This window comes from Siniperca chuatsi, linkage group LG6, assembly GCF_020085105.1.
Source record: "Siniperca chuatsi isolate FFG_IHB_CAS linkage group LG6, ASM2008510v1, whole genome shotgun sequence".
Taxonomy (NCBI): Eukaryota; Metazoa; Chordata; class Actinopteri; order Centrarchiformes; family Sinipercidae; genus Siniperca; species Siniperca chuatsi.
Window position 1 is genome coordinate 12,920,396 of NC_058047.1, and position 23,742 is coordinate 12,944,137.

Consider the following 23,742-nt stretch of genomic DNA (forward strand, 5'->3'; position numbering starts at 1 on the left):
TGAGAGTTATAAGTATAACTGCAGTTCTTTTAATTTCTGATGACATAGATATCCCATCATGTAAACGTCCAGGTGAAGTTTCTCTGTAAACAACGTCACATGTCACCTGGGTGACCTGAGTAGGCTAAATGCCTCATCTATAAAAGTCCAGTACACCCAGATCTTTTCTTTGAAATCTTTTTGTGAAGATTCTGAGTGATGGCCAAACTATGGCAGTCATCCAAAATTCATAGAACCATAGTTATATTTGTAACGATTTCACTACTTCTGACAGCCAGAGGCAATGCTGGATTATCTGGATGACTTATATCAATATAGTCACGAGGAATGTGTGTTCACCCCGTCAACAGCTCTGTGAGGGTGATGGTAAGATGACTGCTGCCACAGGGTCACACGATGTCTACACAAATATCTGCCTGGGGAACCGCTACCAGGGCAACGCAGGAGGTGATACTGAAGTGGCCTCCAACACGAGAGGCACTGAGAATAATCTTGGCAGCATGAAGAATAGTTCCAACATGCTATTTAGAAAGTCGCTGAAGAAAGAACAGCCTCTCTTATATTGTTGTGACATACGAATAATGCATCAGACCACCAAATGCTGGCTCTCAGTTAGAGCATGACCTCAGGGGCTGCACAATGCACAGCAGGTGTGATTTCACCCCTTGTCCATCAGGTTTAGGTGCTACCAAGCTCAAAAGCTAATTTACAAAAGAGGAAGAAGGGGAGGTTTGGCCACAAAGTGACTCCTGTCCCAATTAGTAAATAGTCCTGATTGACGGATGGAGTTCATCCACACACCTAGCTTTCAGTGACAGCCACTTCAAATCAGTTTGCCCCAGAGGCTTGAATGGAAGCTGGCATTGGCCGTCCGGTACTTAGGATAAGTTTGAAGAGGGGACAGTTTGGGTTGTAGCCATACTGTAGTGCACCCTTCAGAAAACAGCTAACAAGACTGTGAGAGAACACAGTTAATATCAGTGTCACAGAACTATTGCTGACCCAGTGATCATGAAAGTTTGGAAAGGAAATGTTACCTTAGTATCTTTTATAGAAGTGGCACGTGGTGATCGTCACCCAGGTCACACACATCTCCAAGAACACATCTGGTGGAAGGACTGAGGTAAAACTGCTGTACACTACCTTTTAAAGCCACTGCCACCTTCAACATAAGATGGAAGTAACTGGAGATGTCATCTTAAAAAAATCTAATTGGACATCTTCCATCATGGAGCCGATGCAAAAATTGTGTGACTCGTGTGTGCTGACAAGGTGGGGGCAACACATGTTGACATCTACATTAATAACCCTTAGTTTAAAAAATCTGGCATGTTGTATAAGATGATTTTTTGAGGAGCCCAGGAAGAAAAGAGTACTCTGGTAAGAATGAATGAATTGAACAAATGTAAGGCAATTCAAAGCTAGAATCGACCCACTTAGAGCTCTTAGATTATTGCTGCAGGGCTGGACTCACAGTTCTTAGGGACTGAAGGAAAATTCATTCATTTTGCCATTGAGAGGAAGGACGGGGACATTGGTCCATGATTTAATACTTTCCATACTTCCTCTTTTAGAATACTCCCACAGCGATGCCACCAAAGATTTGACCATTTTTAGAAAGGAAAAAGTGGCACCTGAAACGTACAATAAGCCAATCGGATGCAGTGGCTTAAATTCATTTGCAGTGGCTTTGCCTTCAGGAACCGCTCCTTAGCCCTTTGTCGATGATCTTGACTGGGCTGTTCACAGTTAATTGCTTAAGTCATGTTTTGGTAAACCTGAACCTCTAATCGCTCTTGCTCACTCGCTCTCTCCGTTTCCACCCCTCCGCTCTGTTTCTATTTCCCCCTGCTTGTGGCTTCTCGCTCTCTTTCACTCTCTTCCCCTCTTCAGTGTTACTGCAGTTATTGTGAGTGCTCCCCCACCCTCCCCCATTTCCGCTGGTGCAAGTTGTTGGTAAGAGAGCTCAGCCAAGGGTCACTGGTGTACTCTTGCTAGCGCCATCCCTGTGCACCTCATTTACTCTCTCATCTTTTGCCGCAATCATCCTCAAAGATCTGAGTTGATTTCACCCTCAATCACCAGCAGCCGAGCTACTAAGGACACACACCGTCCTCCTGCTTGTGCAACACATCGTACAGGTGACCAAACCCCTGATCATTTTTAGACTAGAATGATTCCAACACCCAGTCTTCTCAAGTGTTCACAGGGAGCCACATCAAACCTCTCATGTCAAAGACATGACAGAAGAAAGTAATAGTTGTAGAACTCTAAGACCAAAATTAGGATTAGATTTTCATGGGAAACCGCTTAAGGTTAGAGCCCTTTAGAACTTTTGTGTCAATTCATCCTTGGAGAGACCAGGTGCTGACACAATGGTTTGGACAGAAAACTCTCATACAGACCTCTATCTACGTACTGTATGTCCATGTGACAATTATTTTATCAGTTACTGCACCATATCTAGCATGAGCACGATGTCCTTGCATTGTTTAAAGATAGCAGACAGTAATGACAATCTAAAATATGCACTTAAGATAGAGTACATTTCTATACTTGGACAGGAAACTCTTTAACTAGAAAAAAAAGTTGTATTTTATATAGACTTTGTTATGCACTCATATAAATTTATATAATGACACATGTTTAGGTATAACAGAGGGCAGGCCTCAATCACATGAGAAATGTTAAAATGTTGCTTTTAATGAGTTTAACAAAAAGGCTTTCCAAAAAGATGCCACTGCGAGACTTGGGTAAACATTGTTTGGCACTGCAGATTATGGTTTGATTTAGTCTAATCTGCTGCCAGATGGCCGGGGATCACTATATGGGTAAATACAATGAAATCCGGAAAGTTTAGACAACCACTGAGAAATGTTTAAAGGTCAGTTTCACATACTTTTCCAAGACTGACAATTTACCTGAGGCTATCATAGTTGTCCTTGCTGTAAATATCAGCCATCTGGTGCATTGAACAAAATGCTTGCGGAGGAGGAGAAGAGAATAAAGTTTCCTTTCATTTGTGAAATGAAAGGTTTCATTTCCATAACTGATGCTGATTGCTTAAAAGTCAAAGCTAACAGGCCCCATGTCAATGGACAATTCTGGCATAACCATTTGAATTTGCTTGTTTGTTCCATTTTCCCCACATATGAGATATTTAGGTTCTTAAAAAATAAACATTTATGAAAAAAGATCAAAACGTCTGCACACTTCTCTTATTGTCTAAGCTTTCAGTCACAAAAACCTTCGTCAAAACATGAGTCACTGAAGATACACACAGAACATGTACAGTACATGCCCATTCCTTTATTTGATTGTTCCTCGCTCCTTGTTTGACCCAGAAATCGTTCCAGTATGCTATCATGAAGGCCGTACCAATGCTCTTATTTCCGTTCTGAGGAGCAAGGAGGGATCTCTGAGGAGACATGAGCGAGGATACACGAGACCAGCCTTTGTGGAAGTCTTTTACCAAACTGACACACCCCTTTATTGGAAATGTGTTAGTGATTGGACGATGCACCTGATCAGATCTGATCTGAAACTGCATCATCACATCACTGCAGTTTTGTACCGAAGTGGACAGAACGATAACAAAACCAACTCAAGTATAACACACAGGTTTTAGATTTTCTGTTTTCTAATTCATCATCTAGTTGAAAATAATGGATCTGTGTTTTGTGTGTGTAGGGCAAAAACATAAGAACCATAACTGTCTTCAGTCATCAGAAAGATTTTTCCGTTCACGATCGGTGATTTCCCCTTTAAATCTCTATCATAAATAATGTTATATTCAGGGAGAGGAGAGAGTTTATTGTCTTTCAGCAATAAACATAGAAACATTTAATTGTCTATCATCATTTCAATTTAGTCACATGTGAGTATGCGTCCCACACAAACTTGTTTAATGTGAGATATTTACACAATGTCCACTTTCTCTGAAACATTTGGGCTAGTAAATAATTTTTCTCAAATTATAAGACATTCTAATCGTAACCTGTATTATTAAATAATGAATTTACAAACAGAATAACAATAAATACAGACACAAATAATTACTAATTAAAAAAGCCCATTCTGCCAGTAGAAATGGCTCACGTGCATTCAGCATCTGAGCGGTGAAGTCCACTGAGTTCGACTGATCTGTACACAGTATGAATGCAGAATAATGCAGGTTTTTAATAAATGTGCAGATGTTTGTCAGTTTATTGTAGGGGGAAACATAAAGAGAGACTTTCAAAAAAATAAACAGCTGCGGTGGCAGAGGTTACTGTGCACCCCTCTTTTATTTGGACAGTGCATATAAATGCAAATACAAACTTCAAACCAACAAAAGTCACCACAGAGCTGTTGAATCTGACTGACAGCTGATCCAGCTGTACAGACGTCATCATAAATGCACGTTGCTTCAGATGACACTTCAGAGAAAAGGATATCTCATTTCTCTAAAAACTTGTTTCCTCATTTCCTCTCTCCTTGCATCTTTTCCTTGCATCTTTCCTCACGTCTTCAGTGGGAGGGACTAAGACACGAGGATAAGACAGAAGTGAGGGAAACGAGGATGCAATTAAGGGAACTGGCATGTACCCATAGTCTTTCACAAGGAGGAGAGGTCATCAACAAAATATAAAGGTGTGAAAAATGCCCCAAACACTAATGATAAGCAACAAAGTAATACAAAAACATAAGCTATAATATAAATCAAAGCAGAATGTCCTGAAAGAAATATCAGGTGTCAAACCGTCATAAATAACAGATCATCCATTGTCACTACAGAACAGGGAGATACATCAAAGAGTATAAGCATAAATGTATAACTTTCACATAAAGTTTATTTATTTATTTATTTATTGCAAAATTGTCCCATTGACACTCATTTTAGGCTTCTGGTAGTTTTTATCACTGTTTCCTTGCATCCAGCAGACCAGCACCTTTTTGTTTTGTGGTAATGTACGGTAGTTTTGTGAAAGTTTAACATTTACAAATGGTCCACTTGCTGAAGAGGACCATGGGAAACAGGAATAACTAAGTAAGTGAAACATGAGTTTAGTGTTTTTAGCACAGATATATGTCCCCAAGTTACGAACGAAATGGTGGAACGAACCTCCACTCTCATTTCAAACTGAAGTTTCTATAAAAACAGTACAGATTGCTACTAAATGCCAGTGCTTTGATGTGCATGTTAGCAATATTCATAATCAGTAATAGACATTTGAAACTGTCCTTATCTTGCAGAAAGTCATGCATAATCACAAAAGATCACAATCACAAAACACTTTGCTGAGTCGAATAATTTTGTTCAGTTCAGTTCAAAGATTTGTAGTCAACTAGTTACTATGTAGTTTGGTTACTTTTTTCCCTAAGCTAAACAGTCACAGCACCTTTCAAATGCACTTCAGAACGTATGTCAGTAAATGCCGTGCCTTGCCGTTCATAAGGCCACAATGTTCAGTGCTGATTCTGTAGTCTTTAGTTCAGTATTTTAGCTCACATTTAGTTCAGTCCAAAGCTAGGCCTATGCAAGTACTGTTTATATGGTAAATAGCTCAGTAGGGTATTTTCAGATTATGATTATTTCTGTGGCTTTGGCAGTCTGTTAATAAGGAAGGGAGCTCCACTGCTAAAGGCCACTCATTCGGTCAGTGACAATGATGGTTCACTATAGTCACTACACTTTAATGATTTATTGATAAAGATTTATCCGTACATGTACTGAACACCTCTAAATCCACAGCCAGCCTGTCCACCCTGTGTCTGACTTTGCACAACTGGATGGTCTGAATTTGAAAATTGAAGTTATTGGATCCAGTTCTGGAGAGGCTAGTGGTCTGCCTCACTTGAGTTTGCCCTCTCCTGCATTTGTGAGAGAAATGCCAACAGAAGCCCAAAACCTTCACAATGGTTTCATCTGGGGCTCCAGTTTCTTCTGGTCTCTTCTGTAGAGGTTCCATGCATTGACTGCCACTGTGACAGTGTGCCACCAAATGTACATATACCATCTTCAGGATTTGAAGCTGAACTGACAGCATATCAAGGAGGTCAAGGCCTCCCATGAACTTGTTGTATGTTCAACAATGGCTGGTCACTGTGTCTTTAGGATTTCCGATCCCAGCGTCTCACATTTCACAGAAGAAAGTAGGTTCACAGCTTTATTGTCACACCATCTTACAATGATGTTGTTATCCTGGTTTACTCTAAAATCCACTGACCCTCTTCCCTTTTTCTTCAAATCTTTTTCATCCATCATGTTGCAGTCATTTACCCTATTCATTCGGACTGTGCATATAGTGGATTCCTTTTTCTTTTAGGTGTTCCACCAGTAGAACTGATGTAGTTGTCTGCAAAAACCTTGTAATTTTTTCCTGTTGGAAGGGTTGCACCAACATCTCCAGTAACACCAACATCAGATTTCTCGTTGTCTGGATTTTCTGCACCTTGACAAACATCAAAATCATAAAGAAAGCCACTTTGTCTAGCACGTCCCTACACTCGGAACCCCCATTTGTGAGGTATTGCTGGCATATAGACACATGAAACACAATGAGATTTTCCCTTGAATGGCACCATAATTTCATCAACTGATCAACTAATTTCACCAATCCTCATCACCTTCATCTTCCACTAACTGCTCCATGTCACTTGAATTACTATCCATAATCATGCTGATGACGTTTTCAACACCTTACTTCTTTGCCATCTAAAAATACACACAAAAAACTAATGATTGTGAATTTCTTCTCTGTATTGTTCAATATGACATACAGATTATGGTAGTCAAGGAATTGTTTTAGTGAAAATCAATGAGAAAAAGACAATTATTAGCAGATTAGCCAGTGCAAGTGATTTTCATGAGATCAGATTCCTTATATAAAAAACACATGTAAATATCTCAATTTCCACGATATATCTTAAGATGACATTTCAATCTTTGATCAGTTTAATTAAATAATCAAAACAGTGTACTTGGCATTGTGGTAGGCAAAATGCAGATTGCATGAAATGCATTACAATGATGATTGAGGGATTTATTACCTTATATACCTGCTATATCATACTTGATATACACACATTTTCAACACAATTTTACTATAAGATAAGAAATATTAAGTAATTATAAGTTGCTACAATACTGTAAATATTCAGATTGAAATATTGGTAACAATATCATGGAGCCCCCAGAAGGTCACGGCTAGAATTTTTTTGAAGACTTTTGCATTCCCTCGCAATATGTTTTGCGTTACCTCGTAATACATTTCTTCTTCTGTTCCTTCTGAGCCATATGTCTATTTGTAATGGAAGGTAGTGTGGAGATTCTCAAGTCAATGCATTAAGCATTGTTTATGGACACCTCACCTTATATTATGTCCATTACAAATAAGTTATCAGATGGAACATTATCAAGCTCTGTGTATAAGGGACATCAATTATTGCTCCACACTTATCGCAACAGGCTTTCTACCAAAACCGGTTTCAGCATTAAAGGCTACTTTAATCTGTTTTGTGCAAAGAACAGAGAACCCTGTGAAAAAACGCAAAAAGCTTGCTCTCAGAAACTCATGTAGCAAATATAATACAAGTGGCGTTTAAACAAAAGCAGTGATATTGATCGTCTTGTTATACATCTGTTCTGAAATGGTTAAAGTAATATTACAGTAGTTTTAACAACTGTACGTTTGTATACTTGTATACTTTGTATACTGTAAGTAAAATGTTGTTATAGGACTCCTCTCACTACCTGGCCTACAGTCACAATTTGTAAGGATACGCTTACCTCCACTGTACTTTATCTGTGTCTGGGCTGTCTGTGACACAACTTTGTTTAAAAGAAACAAAAGGGGTGGATGTGTGTGTGTGTGTGTGTGTGTGTGTGTGTGTGTGTGTGTATGTGTATGTGTGTGTGTGTGTGTTTGAGAGAGAGAGAGAGAGAGAGAGAGAGAGAGAGAGAAAGAGTGTTGAGGAGTAATCAGTGTACCAGTTGTACCGTAATGGCTTACATCTGTTTGAAGCAGACTTCAAAACATGAACCCCTCAAAAATCATCCACTAATGTGAGTAACTGATGTTCTACCTACAGCCACTTCTGGCATAAAGTCTGTGGTGTTCTTGTGATTTGGTATATATATATATGTGTATATATATATATATATATATATATATATATATATATATATATATATATATATATACACACACACAAGTTTCCACTTTTATCAATTGTTGCATACTTATGCAAAAGCCAATGTCGACAAAAGTGTGTGTGTGTGGCCACTGGACCTTACTGCTATCTCCATCTTCTATTTTCTGTCTGTGGGGATACACTTGCTTCAGCCATGATTTCATGCTAACTGGCAGGAAATCAAACAGTTTCGATACCATCTGTAATTGTTGCTTTAACACTGCAGAAGAGATTAGGGTATTTTTGATAAGATTACGGTACGTGCGTTATCCTGCATCTCTTTTGGCCGACCTGGCAATTCTGAAAACAGGTTTGATGAGGAGCTCTTAAAGTTGATTAAGAAAAAAAAAATCTGGTATAGATTACTCAAAAACAAGTCAGACACAAACACACACATACAGCCACATAAAAACACCCATGCACACACTCACGTAGCACTCAAGCATGTACACATTTCAGTGATACTAAACAGCGCTGTGAAAGATGGCAAAAAGAAGACTTTTTTATTCTTTTATTTCTGCAGCCAATGTCCTTTCATTTATGATAACATGTTGACAGGCACCTGTTTGTATTACCAGTAGCTTCAATTAAAAATAAATAAATCATACATGTAGATGGCGTTTATGAGCAACCCATTACATCAAGATATTTATGTCCGTCTCCATCGGCTTTGAGCGTCACCATCATCCGATGGAAGCAACTTGATGTTTCAATCAGTAATTCACACCTCTGTACCTTCCAAAAATGCAGTCACACCATCCAAAAGTCATTAAACCAAACCAGAATCTTGGCGGCAGCAGCACAACTGTTAAACATTACACTTGCTCGAGGAAAACTGTTTATGCCCTTACAGGGTGAAATACAGTCCAGCATGACATCTAAGGATGCACTCCAGGTTTCAGTCAACAAACTGTAAAACTTTGTGTAGCTACAAACGTGTGTGAAATTTCAGCAGGGATGTTTCATGTACTACTTTGTGAAGGTGTTGAGGGAAGGTCACCATTAAATGGAAGCTCTTCAGTATGGATCATTTTGCATTTGCATTTCGTCATGGTTATAAGTAGACATTTGGGTGTTCTGCACCCAGCCTGCCCACAAATAGGAACAATAGTTTGTCTAGATGGATGCCAACACATGCAAAACCAATCGGCAAGGATAATTAGAGTTATTGTTCTTTCCTTCACACCTCCTCACACAGCAATGTGATTGGGCTGCAGTAATCATTTCTGGACGCTCTGTTAAGGAAATGTAGCAGTAGTCTGGCACTGGGCTATATACACAAACATACATGCATGAACTCTTAAATTTACATCACTGATTCCTGTATAAGGTGAAATTACCCATCTATTTTAGCAATTATATGACTAAATTCAAAAAGTAGTAAAATACAGATATAATACTGGCATATCCACTTCTGACATTTTTTTCTATTTCATACACACACTCACACACACTACTCCAAGGCTCATCGACTTTGTTTTTTTACAATTTTCACCAAAATATAAATATGTTTTGTTAAATTAGTAGATGGGTTTAAACTCATTTTCAAAAGTTTTAATGTTTCCTGCTGCAAGAAGACATTGTTTAGCACAGTTTTCTGTCAATGAGGTCCTCTTATGGCAGGCACAACTCAGACCTCAGCTTCCAGTCTCACAAAGTAAAGAGAAAAATGGCAAGAAAAGGCCAATGAGCTGCTGATGTGCCGGTGTCCCTTAAGATATGAAAAAAATAGGTTAAACTGTAGGGTCTTTGTGTTTTAATAGTCTATGTTAATGTTTGAAAAAATGCATACATTCGTTGATATGTACTTTCCAGATAAAAAAATAAGGAAAACTAGCCCTTGGAGACTCAGGCATCACATATCCACATGCATCCATCCTTTGTTCGCATTAATGAAGCAGGTGGGTGGCAGCAGCTGATACAATGCAATACAATAAAATACAAACAACTTTATTACTCCCACTGGGGGTAATTTATTTGGAGCAGCTTGTTGTACACAAAACACAGTAACATACAAACAAACAAACAAATGATACAAGGGAAGTAAATGTGGAGTAGAATCTATAAATAGTATTGATAAATAAACTTGATAAGATCAAATAAAACATTCACAAACAATGATAATGGTAAAAAATAAACTACTATTTAGAATAGCGGTTAGTTTTACAAGCAGGTAAAAACATAACACACCCTGATGGCAACAGAGAAAATTCACTTGCAAGAATATAAACGGAAGAATCTAAATTACTTGCTGCTTCAGATCTCTTTGTTTCACTCTGGTAATCTTAGAACAGACCCACTCCGGTAATCTAAGAACAGCCTTAACAATGCTGTTCAGGCTGTTTCTGTTTTTTACTGTGAGGCTGTAAAACCAGCAGATAAAAGGAAAAACTCAGGAGACCCTCGATAAAAGATTGATTGATAAAAGATTGATTGATTGATAAAAAAAACTACAGAAGATGACAGGACTGACAGAAAAGGAATTTAGTTTGCGGAGAAGGTGAATTCTCTGTTGCCCCCACTTCACAATACTCGACTTAGTGTTTACATCAAATTTACAGACCGTCCTCCCCAAAAATACATCTGTGTAGGTTGTCTGTGCAAGCAGCTTATTACGAACCATATTTACGTTTATTGTTAGGTGGCGAACACTCTAGTGGCCGTAACAATTATGACGGGAGCAAAAGAGGAAGTCAGGTGAGGTAGCATAAAGAGCGTCAAAGTCCATGTAAGGAGGAGGCCGGGTTGGACTGATTAGTCAAACACAGGACTTTCACACAGGAGACTGCTGTTTGTGTCCTGTGTGAAACCAAAAGTCAAAGTTGACTTATTTTAACTTAGGTACCTAAATTAAGTTGACATTAGTCATGTGACGTACTTTAACTTATGTACATAACTTAACTTACATAACTAACTTACTTATTTTAACCCACACCATGATCTTTTCCTAAACCTAACCAAACTGCAACCGTTTCACAATGTTAACCACGTGTTTATTATTGTTACCATGACATCGCTGGTACTCTCCAACGTTTATATGTGTTGTTTTGGGAGTCATTGGCAAAAAACCTATTCTATCGTTTAGGTGTTAGGACGTGTTGCAAATTTAATGTGACCATTGAAAAAAGTACTTTGTATGATGTAACAGTTTCCACACTTTCATTATGTATGATGCACTCCTTGGCTACATCTCTGTTACGTCTAAAATCAATAATCAGTTCCTTGGTTTTAGACACATTTAAATCCAAGAAGTTTTTATCACACCAAGACATAATTTCAGTGAGAGCATTCCCATGGTCTGATTCTGAATCTTGGAGAAGGGACAGCAACACAGTGACTTCAGAAAATTTGACCAAATAGCTGTCCTCCTGAGTGCTGCTGTATCCGTATTATGTACATAATAAAGTGTAAGGGCAAAAGGACTTGTGTGACCTTGTGGCGAGCCTGTGAACGTAGCTACAGAGTCTGAGAATCGACCATTTCCAGAAACCCTTTGCTCTCTGTCAGTCAAGAAGTCCAAGATCCATAATCAAATTAAAATCACATAGCAACCTTTCTATTAAAAGATGTGGCTGCATCTTATTGAATGCCAATGAAACGTCCACAAACAAAAGCCTGGCATGGGCTTGCAGCTCTTCTAAGTGTTTATATAAGTTATTGAGTATTAAAAGCTTTGTATCCTCCACACCTCTCCCTGCCTGGTAAGCAAATTGCAGTGGATCAAGTTTTCCATCCACAGTTCAAAGTTCTTCATTATTAATTATGTTAGCATCATTTATTCCCACACTGTCACTGTTTCTCTGAGTGATTGAGGACATAGATTTGCTTCCCCTCATGCTGCCCACAGATCACTGCTACTGTACTTATGTTCCACCTTACCCTTATATATTAATTTAGCTTTTCTTATCTCATTCCTTACTTCTTCAGTAATTTCTTTCTTTTCCTGACTATTGACTGACTATTCCCTGCATAAAAAATGTTTTTCTTCTTGTTTATGACATTTTTTAGTTCTTTAGTGACCCGTGGTTTGTTATTTGGGAAGACTGTAATGTTTTTACAGGGAATGTTGGTATCCACACAGAAGGATATGTAGGAAGAAACAGTTTGTGTCAGTTCATTTAAATCAGGGCATGAACTATAGAATACACCCCAATCTGTACAATCAAACAAGCTTGTAAGCTGGCAATACTGTTTTCCACCCAGCATTTCACTGTTTTTACAGTTTGCTCTCATCGCTTACAGATGGGCTAGTACACTGGCAGAAGAAGTACACTATTGTGGTAGGATGCTCCAAAGGGGGGCATAGGCAGGGATCTGAAAGCACCAGGCCAAGCCATAGCATAAGTCAATAGTGGAGTTCTTCTTAGTAGTTGCACAGGTGAAATACTGTTCATATGTTTTCAGTGACTTATCTACCTGGCAGTGATTAAAATCTCCTAAAATGAATTTTGGAGCGAGCGGTTGTGGTGGTGGGAGATTAATGCCTGGACAACAATGACCCGAAATGCACACTGACCCTTATCATACACAAACACACACAGGCTCTGCTCTCACACCAACAGCCCTAGCAGACGTCACTGTGACGGCATCCCACTGTCCCATTTGTCAGTGCAAGGCATCGTGGGAATGATTTATGTTCTCTGAGGGCAACACATTTTCTGAATCTTTTGCCTTTTACAAATTGGTGCAAAAGGTAGGAGGTTCATCTGACACTTTTTAATATGAAGTTTTATATTGTGAGATTTAGATTGTGAGTTTGCAATCTATCCTATCCCTGACTCACCAAGCTCTTCAATGCTGCCCTTGCAGCCATTTACCTCAGCAGTCTCTAGGGGGGTTCTCTGGATGGCAATGCCTTGGATTTATACTGGGGACTCGACTATTATTCATCCTTGCTCATTCCAGATAGGCGGCCTTTTAAAGGTTAATTGCACTGGCTAATTGCTCTCCCTCCCTCTTGCTAACGAGGGCGCACTCCTCAATGATGTCATTGAGTGGCCGAACCAAAATACCTCTCCAACTCTTCTCTCCTCCTACTTTGGCGTTGGCTCCTCTCTTCACAAGGGCACAGCAATGTCTAATCTGTTTTGCTGTGGAGATGCAGGCTTTGGCAAAAACCGAAAAAAGAGTTTTTCCTCTACTAGTTTAGCTTAATGGATTATGTTAAAAAAGATCCCAATGACATTTGAAACAGCTAGTACCATAACTCACAATGTCAAAGAAAAGAATAATGTGCACATCATCATCTGCAACTCCAACCGCACAAAAATACAGTTAGTGCCAATAGGAAATTTGCAGCTATAAAGGTATAATGAAGCATTTTTAATCAGTGAAGCATCAGTCAGTGAGCGATTACTTCAGGTTTTTATTCTTTAATCCCTGGTTTTTATTCTTTAATCCCTGCTTCTATCATTGATGATGATAAAATGATAAATGAAAAATGAAATACCTGTTTTACTATCAATAGCATAAGGAACACAAGCTGATAAAATAAAACTTATACAACAATTTTTTCCTTCTAATAATCACTTTTGTTAATGAAGATTTGTCTTAAGTATCTGATATAAACAACACCATTAACAAAATGCATCTTGTTTTAAATTTCTTCTGACATAAATTGTGAAACTTGGCCTGTTTACCAGTTAAAAGCAATATCTTATACCTGAGCTGGACACACATCCAGCAGACTTTCAGAATCACCTAGTAATACCAATACAGAATTTCAAGGTCTATGCTTCTTAAAACACATTTATGCTTCTCTGAAATACACTGATGTACTCTGCCCAAATACCAACTGTGTCCCATATTTGTAGCTTCTTACATAGCCCACCATCATCCATTAATTCTTGTCTACTCAAATAGAGCTCAACATACCTTCACAAGTTTCAAAGCCCAAATCTACTATTACAATAAGGGTTGGGGAAAATGTATTTACAACAACAACAAAACAATGCCATTTATTGCACCCATTTAAATCCTTTATTTTAAATCCCCATTTCCCAATGTCATATCATTTCCATGGTCTCAGTACCCCAACAAGGCTGTAGACCAGCTACCCTGTGTCTACCTCCACTTTACATCCTGGAGGCAAAAAAAAAGTACTTAGTAAACTCCTCTGCTAGTACATTAATGTGCCAAGAAAATAAACGTGCTCAGCAAAAACCTTCCTGAGGAAAAAAATAGAAAAAAATGCCATCTAATATTAAACTTGCACAGCTCCACGAGACCTGTTATGCAGGTGCTTCATGGGAAATGAGTATGCAGTATCCATTGATGATGGTCATAAAGAAGAGTGAACCCTGATGGGCTTCTCCGCTTGAGGATGATGTTATCCTCCATTACTACTCACCGCACTTATTGCACTGTGCCTTCCCGGTGTCAGGCAGCGGGGTGGCCTAGTGCCTTGGAGTTCACGTTTGCTCTCTACTAATGTCAACGAGTCCATCAACAGCCACGTGTCCATTTCAAGTGTCCAAGCAACCTATTAATTTAGAGACTTATTGGATTAGAGTATCAGCTAAATGCCCAAGATGTAAATGGATGGAGGCGGGTTAGATTGCCACAGGTCAGCTGACAATGTTCTGCAGGTCAACCAAACAGTACATTTAGAATAAAAGGATACATTTTTTTACAAGCAGTTTCTACTCTGCATCACAACTGGACTTGATTGTCTCTCACCACTAAAGACTTACCGGATACAGTGTTTGAACTAAACTGTGGCTTTGACTCTAGCTGTTGCTTTTTTGTACAAAGTAACAATGATGTTCTAATGCATTCAGTCACTCAGAATAAGAACATCACAGCTACAAGGCTACCACGTAGTCTAACTAGCACGGGAGAACGTGATCCTCTTCAGTCTTACACTGGGATGTATGTGCATTTTGTTCTCAACTCAAAGTACATGATCTATAAAGGTGTTCTAACTTAGCGAGCTATATTGGAAATAAACAGTTCTGCATGTGATGAGGTGTTCAGTGGCATTTGCAAATTTAAATGGAGAGGGTCTGCTTTGCGGAGGGTTAGCATGTCATTGAGATCTGACAGAGTAGTGCATTGTTGATGTATGAATGAGAATGTTTAAACAGCTGTGTATGGGTTACACAGACAGTTACTGTTCACTGTCTTCAGCAAAGTTTTGCTGTCTAGAACGAAATTTGAGTTTGACGTCTTAAACAAGTGGGAATATACAACATGGCTGACTAATACCCCAGCAGACCACCGTCATCGGCTAAGCTGTGCGTCACAATAATAGGTTCATCAAATCAAAGTGTCTGTTTCTTGTAACTCGTAAACTTACTGAACATCTACTCTTGGTTTTATGTACTTTCACATCACTTTAAAATAAATTCAGTCTCAAGGTCATAACAACGTATTCATGTAGTATACTAAGTTCAAAAACTGATTATTTACAACTTTAAACTTGTGGCCAATCTTTTTTCTGTCTAGGTACTTTGGGTAATTATATTAAGAGTGTAGCTGCTTTTGCAAAGCTACACTTCTCAGAAACTGTGAGTGTTTGACTCTGAAACAATAAACACTTTTACATTTCAGCAGATCATAATGATGACCGAGCACACTGACACTGATGTTGTATTTAACAAATGTTAAACTGGAGTGTAATATTAGGTGAGACAATTGCCCTTTGCTAGAGTCATTTCATAATGGCAGTTTGAGTGATAGAGCTTCAGACCTATAATCAACTAATCAACTTTGAGCATGACATTATCATGTATCAGCCTGACTGCAAATCAAAGTAAACAACAAAAACGTCCTAGTTGGACCTTTACATCAACGTCAGATATGGAATCTGCAGCATTACACGTAATGAAAAGTACCTCCGCGATAGACAAAACAATAATTAACTTCACAGCTGCAAATGACACACACAATCAAGACATCTATTAAACGTGACAGTGGCGATATTATTGTACAAGCAGTCTCCATGTTTTACCAGCGGACCCTCCCAGTAAAACCAACATGATCAAACAACAGAAAGGGGTCATGTGGACATGTTCCAAAACATTGTTAGCACCGGCCTGCCACTGTTTCAAAGCTCTCCGAGATTAGATTGGGCAGGTAACTCCATGGAAACACATGAATCGGTTTAAGGGCCGTGAGGTTAGAAAAAGGTAACGTTGCAATTGAAAACCCGATGTGACCAAAAGTTAAGACCTGAGGTTTTTTCCCAGGGAGGGAACAGGATGGGAATGGCAGAGATGGCCTATTATTGCTATAAATCCCCCAAAACACAGCATAGGAAATGATTTATGTGCATAAATCTGCCTAGTGGGGAAAAGATGGCGGATCACATTACTGTTTCTGTGTTTGTGCATCTGGGGTTCACGGGTGGTGCGTAACAGATCCCAGTGTACACACCTAAAATTTTGCGTGGGTTGGCAGAGACATCTCTCACATCATCAGATCGTTTGTCCTGCATATACAGTGATTAGTGGAAGCTCCCTAAGTTTGGAGAAAAAGACACCATTTTTTGATGCAACATTTCACGTCTGTTCCGACATAATATAATACAGTTGACAGGTGTTTAAGAAAGGAGTAGACTTGAAAGGGGCTCAGCGTTGTTATGTAATGTCCTTTCAGATTTGGATAAGGGGTTGCCTGAGGCTATAAACATTAAGTGGACAACTAAACTTTAGTTGTGAGTCTTATAATAAGTAGATTAAGAAAACATATATGAAAATGTATGTTAATTGAAGCTTTTCAATGGCTAATTATGCATGCTCCTTTTAACCAGTGCTCCATTTCCATTCACTTATTTGCAAAGAGGAAGTCCCCTAGTGTGTGACTAAGATTATACCATTCAATCTAAAATCTGAAGTGAAGCTAATTCACACGGATGGTGTTTTCAAAGAGAAGCGACATGGAGTGCACCTGTGCATCACATGATTTTGTCACCATGCTTGTGATGGTAAGTAAAAAAGGAGTTCCCTTTGATGCATTTTGCAGTTATTCATAATGCCCATCGCCATCATGTCCATCACTGATCTTTTGTTTTTACACAATTTTCTCTCCAGCGTTTCAGCGTACAAAACTGTCAGATGCAGAAGCTGTGACTCAGATCTTACCCCCCCCCCCTTCCTTGTCTCCCGCCACACTACGAATGCTTTGTTTGAAGTGGAGTGATTTCTGGGTAGTATGGTGAAGGCAAACATCCTCCCTGGAAAATATATAGCCCTAATATATAGCCCTAATTCCATGGTTTGTGTATGACTCTAGCCATGACTTACATGAAAGTCATGGCTAGAGTCATACACAAACCATGGAATTATTAGGGTGCTATATGCCATAATGCAAGAAGTGAATATTTAAACTAGAGACTGAAATAAGTCAAAAACTGGAGTACATGGCATGCATGTATTTCAGAGGGTGGAAGCAGTTTCCCCAAATACAGTGCTGCTAAATTTCCTCACATTTGTTGAAACAGCACAAGGAAAAGGACAATAAGTCTCTCAGCAGGTCAGAAGAGGTCTGCACCCAAGCTGCAAACAATAGAAGATTCACTTTAAAACATATGACAGTGACAAAGTAAAATGAAATAACAAACAGGATCATTGCATTTAACTCACTGAATGATCAGTTAAGGTTGAAATTATGATTAAATCAGAGCGGTCACTATTTCCAAGTGACAGAAACATCCTTTGTCCTCGTAGGACAAAGAGGTACAGGGAAAGTGCAGCTACAGCATGCTGATATGTTTCTGACACCAAATTTTTAAAAAGTGACATGCATTCTTTGTTGGTTAGCTTATTGTGTTTGAGTACTCAATAACTATGATCTCATAAATGTGTGTCATACATGTCAGACTACTGAATTATGTACAGATCAATGTTATTTGTGAAACCTGAGTCCGCTCTCTGTTTTAAATAGAGTGAACGAAACTAAATACATAAAAGGCAAAGACATTATGAACTTTAAAGACATCCATTGCCACAAATTAGTAGGATTTTATCAACCAAGAGGACATTCTGCTAAATTTCATCCAATATGGTCTCCCTCTCAGTGAAATTCATGATGATGATTAATCTGCAGTTAATGGATGTAATTTAGTGATGAAAAGAACCAGCTGAGGTCATTATTCAGCTTCTATGGTGGAAGACAGCCTCTCCACAGATCCCCATGGCTATGTGACACTATCCTTCCATCCTATTCTCTTTTCATTTCTTATTGCCCTCCTTTTCTTCACTCCCACTGAGGACTTCCCTGCTGATCGGTGTATTTACGTGCCACTTTGCTTTGGTGAGACACAGTAGGGAAAAATAGAGTCGTCAATGGATTGTGATCAGATGTAAATCCCTCAGGAGGAGATAAACCATTCACAGAAAAAACAAGAAAACCAAGACACTGGAAGATGTGTTCATAATGGGCTTCTTTGGAAAGGAAGAAATTCTTAGATACAGAAATATGTCTTTGTAATTTGGTGCACGTGTAGATAAAACAATTATGTCACCTTAGAGCTGAAAAGCTTTGGAAATACTACATACATTGAATATTATTTTAAGCAAAGATAATGAATTTAGCCATCTATTTTGATTTTAGAGATACTGAGTCTAGGTGGGCCTATACAGTGTGACACTACCCCAAAGTAAATAACTAAAGAATTCAGTCTGTTAAACTGATCATCAGTAAATCTGTCATTCTGTAAACCAAAGTCTTATCTTAATCTTTTAAACTAATGCTGTGCAGTAATTTACTCCCAGTCACTATGTAATATTAAATGTGGAGCAAAATTTCAACCTTGCAGTGATAATTACTCACAGTTTTCTCCCTTGAGATCATCACAGCACAAATATACAAACAATACACAAAAACCCAACCCAGACAACCGTTTCTCACTGTTGCTAACCAGCATCCACAAAAGAAAAAGAAAGAAAAATTTCTACTGTGCAACCCAAAGCATCTCCTCTGTTTGTGTCACCAAGCCAACCCCTGATTGGATATCCTCTCAAGTAGTGATCCTATCAAGTAGTGATCGCTGGTGGGGTTGTTTCAACACATCCCACACTGGAAATATTCAGAGGCTATTTACAAAGACCATTACTATTTAGCAAACCTAGAATGAGCTCAGAGGAACTGATGGAAGGAGGGAAAGCAAATCAGCGCCTGGGTAGAAAATAGTGACTCACTCCTGCAGTGTAGTAACACAGCATTAAGATGATCCATCGACACAAACAAATAGAATGACTTAACCTGTTTAGGGGGAAAGTGCAGTCAAGGAGAAACATGACATGGCAAATCTGTAACAATGTCTGGAATGTGTTTACTACGCAAAATCAAATAATCTAATTTCTAGTAATAATATTAGGAGCAGGGACAGCATATGTGGTCTACTTCTCTGTGCAATCATCTGGCAACTGCTTTCCAATTAATTGACTCAATGCAAATATTTGCATGAATATCTGTCTAGAAAAAATTATATGATATGTTTATGATTTAAAATTAAATCCTTTTAAATATGACTAGATTTTTAGATTAATTACTGTGCTGTAAAATGACTGAGAGAATGAAGGTTTGTATGTCCTGCTGTAAGGCAAACATTTTGATTAATAATAACTCTAAATACTTTTTAGCACAACCATGTGTCCTTGTCCCAGTGACATGAGCTTTAATTAATGACTTCACATGCTGTGCTTGATAGCTGCCAAAGGTTATTATTTCCAGGCCCTAGGTAAATGTGTCAGTTTGACATAAATTATTCTGACAGTCTTAAACTTCAACTATCAGTTATCTGACGACACCTGTGACTGCACCAGGCTGAACCTGCGCCTCCTCCCAAAAATGACGTGGTCTAGCCTCACAGAGACAAAACTGAATGCTCCATTTAGGTACTCCTCGTTAACTCATGAAGTCAAATTTCAAATTTAATGTTTTCAACAGGCCAATGTTTTTTTTTCGGTGGTCTAGTTAGAGCGAAACAGGGCTGGGCCTACTGCACCATGTGACTCTGAAGGCTCCAGCCCCTAAATTCAGCAGCTAAAATCAGCAATGCTGATATCGAAATATATGTTAATACAATATGAAATTTGAAAATAGTTACTGTCCTGTGAAAACCATTATTCTTGAAAACAACAACTTTTCATGAGCTACAAAAACAGCCCTGTCAGCTTTGTGTGAATGCATTTTTCAGATAATCCAATGGGCTTTTAAATGGTTTACTTAACCCATAAAGGAACACTTTGTCCATCATTTTATCAACAACAAATTTGAAGACACGTGGTTTTCACTGGACAGCAATTAAAAGTTGAGACAGAGTTTATGAGGGGCTACCTGCATCATTTCACTGTCCACTAATATTATAGCATATTTATTCTTATTTGAGCAAACATTGAACTGAACCACTTTTTGCATCATCCATCAAAACCCTTCTCGCTATTTCTTAACAGTACAAATCAGCTATTGGTGTTTCCTTATTTAAGTGCAAAATATAGGTCAGAACATAAAATAATAATAAAAAAAACCTCAGTCTCAGACATTGAACTTTACATATGATCTGAGAAACAATGAAAACCCTCCCTTTCCTGGCTGGAAAGGACGTTGTGTCAGCAAGATGGACTCAGACTTCAAGGTTTCCCAAGTGTGAGAGGAAGAAAAGAGGAAATGAAGAGATTTTTCAGGGCTGTTGTCTCATCTCACATTACATGAGAGAGTATGAGGAGACTGTAATGCAGTTTCTGCTACATTTAATGATAACCGTCTAATCTTGTTGTATATCCACATTTTGTACTCAGGCCATCTGATGCTCTTATCCAGATGGACTTATAATGAGTAAGCAGGTAATCTGCAATTGTCTTGCTAAAGGGTAATTCTACAATGCAAAGGAAAAAACTAAATCGGTAACTCACTTTTACACTGTCGCCGGTCACACGTTTCTGTGCATTTGCACCCAAATTTGATCTTTGGTTAGGAACCTGCAGCCTCCATACAACATATTCAGGTCTTTCTAGTACATCACAGCAGAAGTGTGGAACTGAAACCACGAGAACTTTCTCATTTTACCATACCCACCAAGTCAATACTAACACTGGCACACACCAGGAGCTCCAATACAATGAGTTCACACAACACCAAATCACAGCCGTGGCTCGCTGGTCTTTGATGTCTCATTAAGGCGACTGCGAGGGAAAACAAGTTGAATAGTGAGGGAGAGAAAGGAGAGAAAAATAACATTTAGTCTTTACACTGGGGAAAAAAGTTCAACACTGTACAGACCCTGAGAGCCCTCCGGTGCCTGACTTTCCGCAGGACCACCTAAAAAGCAGCTCTACAAACCCAGAAAGCTCTGAGAAAACTCAGGGGTTTTCTTTAATGGACAACGCCCTTGCCATGTGCTCATCAGGTTCAGTTTCGCTCTGTGCAGAGAACGTTCACACTGTTTTGATGTGGCCGAGCCCGGACTGTACAAAGGTATGCACGCATGATTTAATTATAGTCTCTGCCTGTGTCAATTGCCTCTCTCATTTACATGGCTCAGTATGATGTGTGACTATAAAGCCTAAGTAATGCGGCTGGTCCTACATGTGACTTTAACAAGATAGCACAAACATCATCTCATCCCTGCACTTCTTTTCTTAGCAGAATAGGCCTGTGTTTACACTGTGCAGATGGCTAATCTAACGTGGCTCTGCACTCTCACCAAGCCAGGTCCAAGACTAACATTATGAAATGAGCAGCACAAATTACTACAAAAATAGAGGGCTGCTTTAAAATAAACCCAGCTGATTTCACATTTACTGAAATATTAGTTCATCTGAGCCCCCTTTGACATTTTTTCAACCACAATCTCTCTCTTTTGTTCACCTTTTCAGTGAAAAGTCAAATGTAAACAGTTGACCAGTCTGTATTTTTTCTCGTGAATGGCTGAGGTAATGTTTCCTTTTCTCGAAAGATCAAACAGCACAGTAAGTGCCTGGCCTGTTGGATAGTGTGCACAGACTACAAAAATCCTGACATATACTAATAATGATGTGTAATGTCTTAATCGTTATATTTTACATGCTAGTAATTTAGTTTGCAATGAGTGCAATCACAGAATAAAGCTGTCCTTGCTTCTGGAGGCCTGTAGGAGCAATTGTTTTTTCAGTTGTGGCAAAAAGAAATTATAACGTTTTACATAGCTTGTCTTCCTGCTTGGCAAAATAACTTGATTTGCATCCACTTCCTCTTTGCTTTGTAGAGTCTCATTTTGATACTGTTTGCCTTTTGATTGCAGGAACGTTTTGATGACTGATAGTTTGAGGTTTTTCACTGGCTGTCTTTGCTATCAACAATTACATAATAAGGATGATAATGAGAGGCTGAGGCTGTTTCAAGTTAGGTTTATTTTTTCATACCTTCATTAAACGTTGTGCCACACTTTTGAAACCAATTTTCTTTGCTCTGTTTTTGAATTGCCTCACCTGAGGTTGAAGGGATTCTTTCCCTCTTCCTCTTATACCCCTTACATACATGGGCACATGTTTACACGGTTTACTGAGCAGTGCTGCCACAATTTTTTCTGGTCATCACTGTTCCACGATACTCAAATCTGCAATTGCTGCATAGGCATAACTGCAAAACCATTTACACAGAATTACTGTGACATACTATAAGTGCCAAATAAAGTTTCTGTTTTAGTACTGCTACACATTCGCTTTCTCTTTCTTGTCCTCTTGACACTACTCATGTTGAGTAGTTGGCTAAATGTTCAGTAACATTCAATTAAATCGCCATTGTAATCAGATATGCCTGTTCCCTACAAGTGTCCAACCTGCATTAAACTATGTTGAGAGGGTGATTGTGTAAGTTAGACACACACTGACACACTCAGATTGTTAACTAAGGCAGGTTTAACCACTTGGACTATACAAATGAACTTGAGCTTTGGACCTGGTAGATAAATTCTGGGAAAATGTACCTACCAGAGTCAGAGCACAGGATATATACATTTAATGTTACAGACAACAGCAACAGTTACTGTAGCATATGGAGCAATAGCCATCATGGTCGAATAGACAAAAAAGAGCATCAACTGACCAGCAACAACAACTCAAATAAAGAAGTCCAAGGAAGATGTGCTGTGGTACTGCTTTGACTGACAGCTGATAAAATAAGGGAAATTGCTATACTTGATTCACATATGCATATATGATGTTCAAATCATATAGCAGATTCATGTGGATATTTAATTTAAAAGTGGCGACCTTTTTAAGATGCTAAAAATGTATAGTGGCACAGTAAGTGGAAAGTTATTTTGAGATACAGAAAAGCTGAGAAATACAATAAATTGAATTCATACTTTCCATTTTTGCCCTGCTGCCATGGATAAGAAAACCAGGAACCCAGACCATAACTAAAGTGGAAGGGTATCATATAACCGAACCGTCTGCTTTACAAATGAAGCTTTGTGTGTTTGCATGTTGCTCAGCTACAGAACAGCAGGGCCAGCGAGTCCTGTGCAAGGCAGTTGGAATATGGTCACATTTTGTGCGCAAAGAAAAAGAAACATTTTGCAAAGTGCAGACCCCCTTTGCTTGATGGAAAATGTGTAGCAACTGCCATAATCATGTTCTAAAA